Below are 14,727 nucleotides of genomic sequence, written 5' to 3'. Positions count from 1 at the left end.
TTCTTAAGAGCTTGCATTTGCTTGTATCAAAGATCTTAAGAGACAAGCATTTGCTTGTCTCAAAGATTAAGCCATGCACGTGTAAGTTCTTAAGAGCTTGGGTCTAACAGCTTTGCTGATAAGCACACATCAAAACTAAGAGAGATTTTTAACTTCAGTATTGCCTTTTTGGCTTCCTTCTAAACTGTTTAACACAGGAGAATAGAGGTTTAAATTAGCTTCTGCAGCCTGACAGTTACTCTTTAAGTTACCTCTCCTGTAGTTAATTTACCTCCTCTGTAGTTAATTTACCTCCTCTGTAGTTAATTTACCTTCTCTGTAGTTATTTTCACACGCAGTTAATTAACAGCCTGTCTTTAACTCTGGAGTTATTTTAAGGATTGGAGAGTTAATTTAAAGACAGAAGAGTTAACTTTAGGCTTGCCTGAGGTAAAATGTTTCCTGAATACTACATGCCTTATCACCATAGTAACAACTCTAGAAGAGTTATTAAAGACAGGAGATAAGCTTAGTGAATTGAGGCCATAGTCTAAAACAGGCAAAATTGACATTCTTAAAGGGAAGCCAAGGTGAGAGAAATATGGAAGCTGACATATTTATTTCCTTTAAAATGCACATGGCCTGGCTGTCATGCTGACCCTCTGCTTCTAATACTTTTAGCCATAGACCCTGAACAAGTATGCAGGTCAGATGTTTCTGATAAAAATCTGACAAGATTAGCTGTATGCTTGTTACCGGTGTGTGATTCAGACACTACTGAGCAGAAATATCAATGAAACTGCCAAGCAACTGGTATTGTTAAGAAGGAAATACATTAATATAGCTTTGGAACAAGGTATTAGAGGTAGATTTCTTACACATACTGAAATGAGCCTGTGCCCAGTTAAGTGGAACCAGTTCTTACATTTCTCCTAGATCCCATTGATAAGTAGATGAGAAGAGAGATGAGGTTTTTTTAATGTTACTTTTTTGCTGTATAGTCAAGGTTTTAAATTTCAGGTGCAATAAATGGTACCCAACTAGTTAGACTGGATACATTTAGAAAGTCAATGAAGATTCCATGAAACTATGTTACGACAAAGAAGTCTGTTTTACCAACCATATTAGTAAGCATAGCGTTTGGTTGGTCTGCGAACCACTGTTTCAACCACGATATGCAACTGGCTGTGAACTTCACCACCAATCAGCCATATATGGTCAGTGAGTGATTGGAGAGGAAGTCCCACATCAGTACAGACAGACTCTATGGTTTAAAAAGAATGCAAGGTATTCTATTTTGTGAGCAATTAAGAGTTATCCTTCCTTTACAACAGCCAGGTTTTTCATGCGCTTCCCTGTATATTAAACTGCTTACGGTATGTTGCCGCTACATCTCCCTTAAGGTGGCCACACACCATACAATTTTTTGAATATCTGTTCAATTTAAGAATTGCAATAAATTTTTTCTGACTGATTGTGACATTTCAAAAATCTGAAAAAATGTACCACACACTTATGTTCAATTTTTTCCTCAATTATGATGAAAATGATTGGAAACTCAGAGAAAATTGCTAGGGTGTGTATATTAATAAATTAGCAATCCAACACACACCATACAATCTTTAGTAGAAAGATACAATCTGTAGTAGAAATTGAAGAGAAATATCTGGCATTCCGGATCGATTTAAATCGAAAAAAACGGGAAATCCGATCGGATTTTTCAGTCGAATGAAAAAAAAGCTTTAGATTTTTTCGAGAGATACGATCGTTTTTATCGAATTACTGTAAAATCGGATCATTTTATTGTATCGTGTGTGGCCACCTTAATATTACATCCTGTAGAGTGAAGACACATAAGGAACAAAAAGCTTGAGAGCAATGTCTTGCCTTGTCCTAGGATATCATGGTCAGATGGCTTTTCGCACAAACCCTGGGATTAGGAAAATAGATGCTAAACATCTGGTTATTATAACAATATTCTAAAACATATTAATGAAAGTAAAAATTCTGTGTTATTTATGTGCAGTGCAACCTTATTCTTTTGTTATTATAGCATCTGAAAGGTTTAAGTTCCTAATTAATAGAATAAAGACGTCTTATGTAAAGCCGTTAACTTTACTGCCCAGCATGTTAGTTCTCCATATTTTTTTCATTTTCTTGGGCAATTCCATAGCGTATGTAATGCATGAGGTTAGCACACTTATAATTTATCCTTTAGCCTTCCAGAGAAAAAAGAACATTTATGCAATTATAGTTTTGATTATCCAGAAATCTATATTTAAATGATTTTGTTCATCCAATTGACAACTGACCCTGATTTCCAGATTAGTTTCCATTCTCTCTAAGTCCAAGCCTGTTTCTAAGACTCTTCTCAGATAAATCAGCTTTAAATATTTAAAGCTTTATTTTCGGATGTAGTAATCCTGACCTTTGCTTGCTCACTTCTTCACTCAATACTTCATATGGCATATTCACAGCCAGGAGCTAAACGCTTGCCATTGTTAGCTTTATTTTTTCTTCCCCCTGGAGATTTCCACAAAGCAATGTAAAACAACTAAAATATGCATGAGATGCTACGATAACTAGGTAGTTAGCTTTCTTATCTTACAGAGCTAGATAGGTTGTAATCTCAGTTTAGGACACTATGTGCATGTAGTTAGTAGGTTCTCTCCATATTTTTGTACATTTTATCTCAGTGCTTTAGGTTCTTCTCACGATACAAAAACTTCTTCTTAGGTTTTTAAAGTGGATCCAAGATGAAAAAAAGTAACTATAACAATTATTATTATATATCTTATCTAAAGTTTAGATGGTTTACACAGCAAATCTAGCTGCAAACAGTTTTAATAGAATATGATAATTTATTCCTGTGATACAATGACAGCAGCCATGTTGTTTGTAAACATTACACATAGGCAGGCTTATCTGTATCTTGAGCCATCAGCCTAATCCCCTCTCCTCCTCCCTTCTCCCCTCTGCCTCTGAAATCAATGTAACACCTACCCCTCCTCCTGCCCAGACTGAGCTCCCTTGAGCCCTTGCTACTGCCAAGGCTCTCTGAAAACCTGTGGGCGTGGCTTTTTTAGTTTATAGGGAATTAGAGTATTAAAATAAAAACAAAAAAGTATTTGGCTTGAGGAATGCCCTATAAACAATAGGAAAGGAACACAATTATGCAATGTGTAAAAGTTCACCTCGGATCCACTTTAAGGTGTAACTTATGGGAACCCCCAAAATTAGCATTTATTTCCTAGAAAGTCAAAAAATGGTCTGAGTATGGTCTGCAAAAATAAGACAATATGTAAAGGTGTAAATGCAGATCTCAAACTCAGACACCCATAGAAGTTCATATCATAGATACAATTAACTGCATTAATTGATACCCAATATTAAAAATCAATACACACAATAGATACCTCCCATCAGTGGCGTAGCTAATGAGCTGTGGGCCACGATGCAAGTTTTACATTGGTGCCTCCTAAGCACTCTGTACATAACAATTGATACAGTGCACCAAAACCTGCCAATGGCAGCTACAGTATCAGAGGTGCTAGAAGGGAATGGGGAGCAGTATCTATAGAAGTGATTATTATGAGCACAGGACCAATATAGAGCTAATACAGCAGTTGAGGGAGGGCACCTTGGGGCCCCTCTGGCCCAAGGGCCCTGATGTGGCCACAACCTCTGCACCCCCTATTGCTATGCCCCTGCCTCCCATTTGTAATAATAATATACAACCCAGCCATTGTGTTGTAGGGGCAGGAGGGGGAGAGTGTGGGGCAGACAGACACAGTGACAATCAGAGCAGGGCGGGGCAGGAGGGGGTAAAAGTACACACAGCTTCAAGCTTGGAAATTATTTTTGTAGATTGGGGGCAGGGCCGGCACTACCATAAAGGCAATGGGGGCAATTGCCCCAGGGCCCCAGAGCCTGTAGGGGCCCAGAAGAAGTCTGCCCCCATCTTAACTGTTGCTTCCCAGGGCCTCTGCAGAGTCATTGGCAGAGTAGCGTCTCCCCTGTGCTGAAGGGAGCACTCCTCTTTCAGATGCTGGCTCTGTGCGCTCCCGTCTTTATTCACTGTTGGCTGCATTTTCTCTGTGACCCACGCCATGATTATTATGTAATAACATGCTCCATATCACGGAGGAGAAGCGCTCCTGCAGGGATCAAGTCAGGGAGTGCATGGAACTACAGACTGATGGCAGCAAACTCAGTGGCCCTGGGGGAAATTTGGCTGCAAAAAAGAGCTACTAATACTGTTTTTTGGTCGGGGGGGGGGGGGGGGGGGGTGTCTGTTGGGGGGGGCCCATTTTTGCTAATATTGTGTATTAATAAATGCAGTTCATTTCATCTATGCCTCGGTATGGGTGTCTGAGTTTTTCGATTTTCGATCATTTTTCAAGGAAGTGAACAGAAATCGATCAGAAAAAGAATCGGAAAAATGATTGGAGAATCGAAAAATTTATCGAAATTCACACCAGACATGTTGGAAATAATCGATCTGGCAGGTAAATCTGCCAGAAAATGTTTTGGTGTGTACCTAGCATTAATCCTAACCCTGCCACCACCTTGCTTGGTCAGAGGTAGAGGTTCTGTCAAGAACTTTAAACTATGACTCATCTGTATTTTAAATGTCAGCGTGTTTCCATACTTGACAGGCAATGTGTCTATGTATTTATACATCTGCTGCTCTACAGTTATGAGCGTTTTTATATGTCACTGGCCAATAAATATTGAAAATCTGTATTAAGCTTAAAGCATGGTACTTTCATTGGCCAATTGCTGACCAATCTTAACACCTACATGTAGTATGAGGGCTTACCTACACAATCTGCTCACAGTATTCAAAATATGTTGACCTTCATATTATACCAGGATGGTGAAATTTGCCAATCATTTGCCAAAAATTGGATATGTATATGCACCCTAAGGCTGGCACCCTATCTGCAACCTTTTAATTAGGATTGGCCAATCACTGACCAATTTTACCTCCTCCACGTAGTATGAGGATCAACAGATATTGAACAATATGAGCAGATTGCATAGGGAAACCCTCATAACCCATGGAGGTGGTAAAATTGGTCAGTGATTGGCCAATAATAATTGAAAGTGTGTACCAGACTTTACAGTGAATGTGGCGGCCAGATGTGGTTCCAGTGCAGTGTAATTGCAAAGGATCTGTTGCGCTGCACAATGCACTCTTGCATACATTTTCAGTGCACAGTAGAATCCTCCCGACAACAGATGCACTGGCACAGGACATTAACCGCAAACCTAGATTAAATCAGTTACAGTGAGCTTTATAAGGGCCAACAGATTTTAAATGCTGTACACAGATCGTGTAGGTAAACTTCCATACTACATCTACATGGAGGTGGTAAAATTGGTCTGTGAATGGCTAGTCAAAATTAAAGGTGTGTACCAGGCTTTAAGCCTGGTGGACACATCCAATTTTGATTGGACAGTCATTGGGCAATTTTACCACTTCTGTTGAGTATGAAAATCTGTTCTGAAAATGCTAGCACTTTAAGAGTTGACAGCGGCTAAAAGTGCTAAGTGGGCCAAAGTCCTAAGGGCTCCTTGCTGGCTAAAAACTTTCTGGCTGGCTGCCTCCATCCTCACCTACCCATTAAAGTTGGCTGATACGGTGGCACCATTTCACTACAGGAAAAGATGAGGGCACAAAAAAAAGAGAAAAGAAAAAGTAATTCTTTAAAGCTAGAAATTACGGGCCCCTTAACAAATTAACTAGCAAAGTTCCTTAGTTGTCTAGTAGTCCCACTCCCCTTTATAGTTTTCCTGGTGAATTAGTGGTTCCCCCTCCTACTTACATTTTTTTCCTGGTGGTCTAGTGGTCCTCCCTCCCCCTTATCATATTTCCTGGTGGTCTTGTAGTTCTCTCTCCTCTCCCACTTACCATATTGCCTTGTTGTAAAGCAGTCCCCCTTCTCCTTATCATATTTCCTGGTGGTCTAGTGGTCCCCCTTCCTTTTATTATATACCTTGGTGGTCTAGTGGTCTCCCACCTCCTTATCATATTCCCTAGTGGCAGAGACAAATTTACCATAAGGCACTGTAGGCACATGCCTACAGGCGCTGATGATGGAAAAGCAGCTCACTCCCCTCCGCAAGTGCCTCCCTTCTGCCTTACCTATGCAGAGTCCCGAGTGGAGTGTAAATGAGAGGTTACTCACCCTGGTCTCGGCATTCCATTAACTAGATCTCCATTCAGTCAGGGGCACCTCTAGCTACTTAATACTGAGGATAGCTCTGGCTAGCTAATACTGTAGCTACCTATGACGGGCAAGGGGACTAAGGGAAAAGTGACAGCTGGGACAACCAGCACACTTGCGGTTTGGTTGAGCAGGTATTTGTAGGTTCATGGAGGGCGAAGTCTGGGGTGCCAGGACATCTGTTTTGGAACAAAGAAGCAGCAACGTGCACCATCCGTCTGTGCTCAGCTTAATTTATTGCTTCTGGTGAAAAGCTGTATCAATACAGGGATTTTATGCATTAAAATACATGTACCTCAACATGCTGTGGGTCGGTGGCAGGAGTGGAAGTGGGTGCTAGGGCTCAGGGCCGCCGCTGACCCTAGCCCTAGCACCCATTTCCACCCCTGCCACCGCCGCACAGCATGTTGAGGTACAAATTAAGCTGAGCACAGACGGATGGTGCACGTTGCTGCTTCTGTGTTCCAAAGTATATGCACAGTTATTTCTTCTATGTTTCTAAACGAGGCACACGTCTACAGCAACCTGGTTGTAAGGGGACCTGCGGAAGCGGTGAGGTTTTCTGTTTGACTATCCAAGTATTTACCCACAGATCTTTCATACAACCCTGTCCTCAAGACCCACCAACAGTGCATGTTTTGTAGAATTCCACAGAGGTAGTTAATCAGCTCTGCTGAGACACTAATTACCTCACCTGTAAATTTTTTTTGGTTTTCTGCAAAACATGTACTGTTGGTAGGCCTACTGTTGGTGAGCTAGACGCAGTGTTTCTCAACATTTTATTAGTGTGTACCCCTTTTAAAACCCTGTACTCATCGAGTACCCCCTAGCATAGTAAACATTATCACAAGCACCCCTTGACAAATATATATTTAATCGTAGTACATGATAATTGGTTGTAAACAATGTGCAAGCATTTATTATTGCTTTTAATTAGCTAAAATACTAATTTGGTGTTGTTTAAATAAGAATTATAATTTTCTAAATCTCTAAATTTGTTATTCTTGGTTAAGTATATCAAGCCCGAGTACCCCCTGGACCCATCAGAAGTACCTCCTGGGGTACGCGTACCGCATGTTGAGAACCTAGGAGCTAGAGGACCCTCAGTATTAAGAAGCTAGAAGTGCCCCTGACTGAAGGGAGATCTCAGCAGTGGAATGTCGAGAGCAGGGTGAGTAACCTCTAATTTACACTCTCATCAGGAGGCTGCATAGAGATGGAGGGAGAGAGGCACTGAAGGGGGGTGAGCCGCCTTTCCATCATCAGGCGCCTGTAGGCACTTGCCGACAGTGCCTTATGGTAAATCCGGCCCTGCGTGTGTGCCATCTGCTGGTCACCCAGGCAGGCTGAAGGAACTATTTTTCCACTTGACCATCACTGCTGCACATTAATACCTCTTCCCTGGCTTGGTTTGCTTGATCCTAGCTGCAGCCCTGATCACAGAGCAGGGAAGAACTAGACATCACACATTTCCAAACCAAAAACACATAAGAGGATTAGAGATGGCCCGAACCTCCGATTTTAGGTTCGTGAACCGGATTCACGAACCTCCCGCGAAAGTTCGGTTTGCGCGAACTTTCGTGAACCGCAATAGACTTCAATAGGGAGGCGAACTTTGAAAACTAGAAAAATGTATGCTGGCCACAAAAGTGATGGAAAAGATATTTCAAGGGGTCTAACGCCTGGAGGGGGGCATGACGGAGTGGGATACATGCCAAAAGTCCCAGGGAAAAATCTGGATTGGACACAAAGCAGCATTTTAAAGGCAGAAATCACACTGAATGCTAAATTGCAGGCCTAGAGTGCTTTAAAACATCTTGCATGTGTATACATCAATCAGGAAGTGTAATTAGAGCACTGCTTCACACTGACACACCAAACTCACTGTGTAACGCACCACAAACAGCTTTTTGCGTAGTGATGGCCCTGCTGGACTGGTGCGCACCATGGCCAGAGTGCAGGCCGTGGCAGTTTTCAAGCCCATATGGTCGCCGGGCTGTGCTAGCTCAATGATAGAACAACAGTGACTGCCCAGCTGATCAAATTTGTTCTGTCCACAATGAAGCAACAATCTTATTATCTTTGGTGTGCCACCCCCCGAGACACTCATATAGCCGGTGGTCAATGCTTCATTGTGATACGCAAGCCCCTTCACTGCGGCAAGGTAATGATCACGAAGGGGAATGGGCACATGTACATGCCTTTTGTTTTGTTGTTGCAGCCGCAGTGCAGGCAGAAAAATTAGGCAGACATGTACACGCACCAGAAGAATTATTATAGCGGCCGCTGCTAGCAGCGGCCTAAAAAATTCAGGAATCCGCCTGGAGTCCTGGACCCTGTTGGTGGTGGCGGAGAAGGCAGTCAAGCAGCCTGCGGGCAGAGGTGCTGTGTGGGGAGCGACTTAGTCTTGGGGCAGGCAGCCAGTCACATGGCGTGCAGGCAGAGATGCTGTGTGTGGGGACTGACTTAGTCTTCAGGCGGGCAGTAGCCCTCCGGGATCCATGCCTCATTCATTTTGATAAAAGAGAGGTACTAAACACTTTTGTGACTTAGACGACTTCTCTTCTCAGTGACAATGCCTCCAGCTGCGCCGAAGGTCCTTTCTAACAGGACGCTTGAGGCAGGGCAAGACAGATGTTGGATGGCAAATTGGGACAGCTTTGGCCACAGGTCAAGCCTGCGCACCCAGTAGTCCAAGGGTTAATCACTTCTCACAGTGTCTACATCCACACTTAAGACCAGGTAGTCGGCTACCTGCCGGTCCAGGCGTTGGTGGAGGGTGGATTCAGAAAGCGATAAGTCGAGGCATTGGACTAAAGAATGTCCGCATGTCCGACATCCCCATGAGATCGCTGAAGCGTCCTGTCCTTGCCTGCGTGGACATGGGAGGAGGATTACTGGCAGTGGTATCTTTATTGCGTTGTGCTGTGACATCACCCTTAAACGCATTGTAAAGCATAGTTGACAGGTTGTTCTGCATGTGCTGCATCCTTTCTGCCTTCTGGTGAGTTGGTAAGATGTCCGCCACTTTTTGCCTATACCGAGGGTCTAGTAGCGTGGCCACCCAGTACAGCTCATTACCCTTGAGTTTTTTTATACGGGGATCCGTCAACAGGCTGGACAGCATGAAAGACGACATCTGCACAAAGTTGTTGAGGAAACATCTGATTCTGATGTAACTTGCTCCTAAAACTGTTCCTGCTGTAGCTGTCCCTCTTCACACTCCTCCACAGCTTGATCCACCACTCTACGCAAGGCACGCTCCAGGAAGTAAGCGTACGGAATCAAGTCGCTGATGGTGCCTTCACTGGTGCGACTCACCAGGTTGGTCACCTCCTCAAACGGCCGCATGAATCTGCATGCATTTCGCATCAGTGTCCAGTTGTTAGGCCAGAACATACCCATCTCCCCAGATTGTGTCCTTCTACTGCAATTGTAGAGGTACTGGGTGACGGCTTTCTCCTGTTCTAGCAGGCGAGAGAACATGACCAGGGTCGAATTCCAGCGAGTCAGGCTATCACATATCAAGCGTCTCACCGGCAAGTTGTGTCTCCACTGAATGTCCGCAAAGCGTGCCATGGCCGTGTAAGACCGCCTAAAATGCCCACACAACTTCCTGGCCTGCTTCAGGACATCCTGGAAAGCCTGGGTACTTTGACACAAATCTTTGAATGACTAGATTCAGCTCATGTGCCATGCAGGATACATGCGTCAGCTTTCCCGAATTCAAAGCGGAAAGGAGATTGCTGCCATTGTCACACACGATGTCCAGCTGGTGCGGGTCAGCCACTGATCCACCTGTTTGTTAACAGCAGCCAGGAGAGCTGCTCCAGTGTGACTCTCTGCTTTGAGGCAAGACATGTCTAAGATGGTGTGACACTGTCGTACCTGGCATGCAGGGCCGGCTCTAGACTTTTTGCCGCCTGAGGCAAATTTTAAAAAAAATTATTGCTGAAGCCGCCCCCCCGCCCCCCCCCCCCCCGTGGGGGGGCGCTGCCGAGCTGGAGGGGTAGCGGGCAGGGCGGGGGTATTGGGCCTAGCGGCGGGGAGGGGGGTCGGACCCCCCCTCCCTCGCCTGGGTCCCCGTCCTCCGCTCCCATCCAGCCTTAAATACATCCGAACTAGCGCAACTCGTAAGAGGCAGTGGGCGGGGAGGACTCACCTCTTCCTCGCTCGATCCAGCATGCGCTCCACTGACGTCCCTTCCTGCAGCGCCGTCCATTTACAATACAGTGGGCGGCGTGCAGGAAGTGACGTCAGTGGAGCGCACGCTGGATCGAGCGAGGAAGAGGTGAGTCCTCCCCGCCCACTGCCTCTTACGAGTTGCGCTAGTTCGGATGTATTTAAGGCTGGAGGGGAGCGGAGGACGGGGACCCAGGCGAGGGAGGGGGGGGTCCGACCCCCCTCCCCACCGCTAGGCCCAATACCCCCGTCCTGCCCGCTACCCCTCCAGCTGGGCGGCCGGCTCCCCGCACCCTCCGACGGGCGGATGCCGCCCCTAGAAATTTGCCGCCTGAGGCAAAAGTTTCAACCCGCCTCATGAGCGGGCCGGCCCTGCTGGCATGCAGCATAGGCCCTGGGGAGAGGGGGCTGTGTAGCTGAAGAGGAGATCGCAGCACCAGTAGTGTTGAACTGCCACTCAGCCAAGGAGGAGGAGGAAGACGACAGTGAAGAGGATGTAGCAGGAGGAGAGGAGGTGGCAGGAGGCCTGCCTGCCTGCAAGCCGTGGAGGTGTCACAAGTTGGTCCACTGCACAGCCACGTACTCCCTGCTTGCCATCGGTCACCAGGTTGACTCAATGGGCTGTGTAAGCTATGTACCTGCCCTGACCGTCCTTGGCAGACCAGGCATCCGTGGTCAGGTGGACCCTTGACCCAACGCTGTGTGCCAGAGATAACACCACTTGCCTCTCAACCTCACGGTATAGTTTGGGTATCGCCTTTTTAGAGAACTAATTGCGGCCTAGTATCTTCCACTGTGGTGTCCCAATGGCCACAAATTTACGGAAGGCCTCAGAGTCCACCAGCTTGTATGGTAACAGCTGGCGAGCTAACAGTTCCGCCACGCCAGCTGTCAGACGCCGGGCAAGGGGGTGACTGGCAGAAATTGTCTTATTCCGCTGAAAGATTTCCTTCACGGACACCTGGCTGCTATGGGCAGAGGAGCAGGAACCGCTCAAGGGCAGAGGCGGAGTGGAGGAAGGTGGCTGTGAGGGTGCAAGGAAGAAAGCGGCTGAAGATGCTGCACCTGAAGGAGGAAGAGGAGAAGGAGGGTGGCTTTTCCTTTGTGTGCTGCTTTTGCTCAGGTGCTCTTCCCATTGCAGTTTGTGCCTTTTCTGCATGTGCCTTCGTAAGGCACTTGTCCCTAAGTGAGTGTTGGCCTTTCCATGGCTCAATTTTTGGAGGCAGAGACAACAGATGGCATTGCTCCGATCTGAGGCACACACATTAAAAATTTCCAAACCGCTGAGCACCCCTGGGGTGATGGCACCAGTTTTGCTTGCCTCAGACACCTCCAAAACTGCACCAACAGCAGGTACTTCATCATCTTCACATGTTACGTCCATAGTGTTGCCGCCTAACTCAGACATATGAGGTGGTGTAACTTGCTTAGCGCCTCATCTGATTGCAACAATAATGGCTGTGAATCAGTTAATTCCCCACCAATTAACTCCTGCGAAGTGTCAAAGGCAATGGATGTGGTGCTTGTAGTAGCGCTGGTGGCTGTGGAAGGTGAGGTGTTCTGTGTTAAATAGACAATCTTGGGAGTTGATGGGACGTGCCTTCTTCTGAGCACTGTACTTTGGTCAAGTGCCGCACAAAATCACATCACCACGACCTCGCACAGACCTGCCGGGTGGCCTTCCTCTGGGTCTGCCTCTACCTCTGCCTGCTTTGTCCGTTGTGTCCATATCGGGGGGATGAAGTGAAAGGTATGCACTGACTTGACTAATACAATGTGCACAATGCACAAAGGGGTGTCTGCGGGCTTCAGCAATTGATGTATCGTGGGGAGTTCCTCTGGTAAGAGGGTCACCAATCCTCCAGGTAAATCAAATTAATCCATATATATCCCATAAGGAACTCAACCCTCAGAGAAATCTTATCCAACAAATTCCACTACATTACATTGGTGTATACAGCATAGTACAACCAACACAACGTTTCGGGCAAAGTGCCCTTTCTCAAGTGCTCGAAATCCATCACAGGAATACAACTTTTATAGAAACATTTCAAATCGCCACACCCAACATTGGGGGGGGGGGGGGGGTTCCAAATCCCACTACAACATTAACCCAATGAACATCTATCACTAGAGGAAACACCTAAGGTTAAAATCCTCATTCAAGCCTCCTGGTGACTGCGTTGAGGCAGAGGAGAATGGAGAGGACAGAGTGCGATCCTGGCGTGTCGCCCGTTCACCAGGAGCCAGCGCTAGCAGTCATGTGTCGGGGCACAGAACCTATGGTGAGCACTGAATTCCCTGCCGCCTCCGCTGCGAGTGAGTATGTCAGCGAGAGAGCGGCAGGTGAGGTTACAACTGATGTTAGTGACAAAGGGGATGTAAGTGTCAGCGGGAGTGAGACTATGCAGCTCCATCAGAGCATGTTTAATAGAGATCAAGGAGTAATTAATATCTCCCATAGACGACTCACCCCTATGGAAAATAGAATTCTGGACAAAGGATTGGGTTTTGTACCAACATATGGGATCAGACTGTTTGATGCTAAAGTTGACCTGTATAGGTATACACGGAATTTAAAGTGGCGAGCATGGCACAGTTTGAACAGAGCCACTAGAGAAGTTACAGCTTGCAGTGTCGTTAAAGGGCAGGACGTCCCTGATAAGCTTAGAGCTAAAAGTAAAGCAGAGGCTCCATTGACAAGTACCTCTTTGGATCTGTTTGAAAAAACTGTCTTAAGCGAAACAGAAAAGGCCATATCCATCAGAAAAAGGTCTTTTAATTTATCCAGAGCTGAGCAGGAGGCACTTACCAGTTTGAAGAGGGAAACTTCTATTATAATAAAGAAAGCAGACAAGGGGGGGGGGGGGGGGGGGGAAAGGCAATTGTCGTGCAAAATAAATGTGATCATATTAAGGAGATCAAATGACAATTGATGGACACTACGGTGTATATATAGATTGCTGCCTTATGACCCTACTCAGAATTTTAAGAGTGAAATTGATAGACTGCTGGATGAAGCAGTTAATGATAAAGGCCTCAATTCACTAAGCTTATCTCCTGTCTTTAATAACATTTCTGTAGTTATCACCATCGTGATGAGGCATGTCGTATTCAGGAAACAGTTTACCTCAGGCAAACCTAAAGTTAACTCTTCTGTCTTTAAGTTAACTCTTCAATCCTTAAAATAACTCCAGAGTTAAATACAGGTTGTTAATAGAGATGTCGCGAACCTCCGATTTTCGGTTCGCGAACCTTCGCGGAAGGTTCGGTTCGCGGAAAAGTTCGCGAACCGCAATAGACTTCAATGGGGAGGTGAACTTTGAAAAATAGAAAAAATTATGCTGGCCACAAAAGTGATAGAAAAGATGTTTCAAGGGGTCTAACACCTGGAGGGGGGCATGGCGGAGTGGGATACATGCCCAAAGTCCCGGGGAAAAATCTGGATTTGACGCAAAGCAGCGTTTTAAGGGCAGAAATCACATTGAATGCTAAATTGCAGGCCTAACGTGCTTTCAAACATCTTGCATGGGTATACATCAATCAGGGAGTGTAATTAGAGTTCTGCTTCACACTGACACACCAAACTCACTGTGTAACGCACCGCAAACAGCTGTTTGCGTAGTGATGGCCCTGCTGGAGTGGTGCGCACCGTGGCCAGAGTGTAGGCCGTGGCGTTTTTCAAGCCCATATGGTCGCCGGGCTGTGGTAGCTCAATGATAGAACAACAGTGACTGTCCAGCTGATCAAATTTGGTCTGACCACAATGAAGGAACGACCTTATTATCTTTTGTGTGCCACTCCCACCCGAGACACTCAAATAGCCGGCGGTCATTGCTTCATTGTGATACACAAGCCCCTTCACCGCGGCAAGGTAATGATCACGAAGGGGGATGGGTACATGTACATGCCTTTTGATTTTTTGTTGCAGCCGCCCGCAGTGCAGCCAGAAAAATTAGGCAGGCATGTACACGCACACAAGAAAAATTAGTGTCGCGGCCGCTGCTTGCAGCGGCCTTAAAAATGCAGGAATCCGCCTAGAGTCCTGGACCCTGTTGGTGGTGGCGGAGATGGCAAGCGGCCTGCAGGCAGAGATGCTGTGTGTGGGGACTGACTTAGTCTTCGGTCGTGTAATAGCCCTCCGGGATCCATTCCTCATTCATTTTGATAAAGGTCAGGTACTGAACACTGTCGTGACTTAGGCGACTTCTCTTCTCAGTAACTATGCCTCCAGCTGCACTGAAGGTCCTTTCTGACAGGACGCTTGCGGCAGGGCAAAAGAGAAGTTGTATGGCAAATTGGGACAGCTCTGGCCACAGGTCAAGCCTGCACA

At 46.0% G+C, this 14,727-nt stretch overlaps 1 long non-coding RNA gene across 1 annotated transcript in view; it reads right to left on the bottom strand.

Annotated features, from left to right (window-relative positions):
- Positions 1-2,319: 2,319 nt before the first annotated feature.
- The window catches only part of LOC137563861 (uncharacterized), a 38,438-nt gene continuing 26,030 nt past the window's right edge, over positions 2,320-14,727 (bottom strand). Inside the window, exon 3 of the long non-coding RNA XR_011030452.1 lies at positions 2,320-2,502. This is a non-coding gene — a long non-coding RNA (uncharacterized lncRNA). The remainder of the gene's footprint in view (positions 2,503-14,727) is intronic.

This window comes from Hyperolius riggenbachi, chromosome 3 (assembly GCF_040937935.1).
Source record: "Hyperolius riggenbachi isolate aHypRig1 chromosome 3, aHypRig1.pri, whole genome shotgun sequence".
NCBI lineage: Eukaryota > Metazoa > Chordata > Amphibia > Anura > Hyperoliidae > Hyperolius > Hyperolius riggenbachi.
The sequence above is the reverse complement of the archived record's forward strand: the minus strand, read 5'-3'. Positions and strand labels throughout refer to the sequence as shown.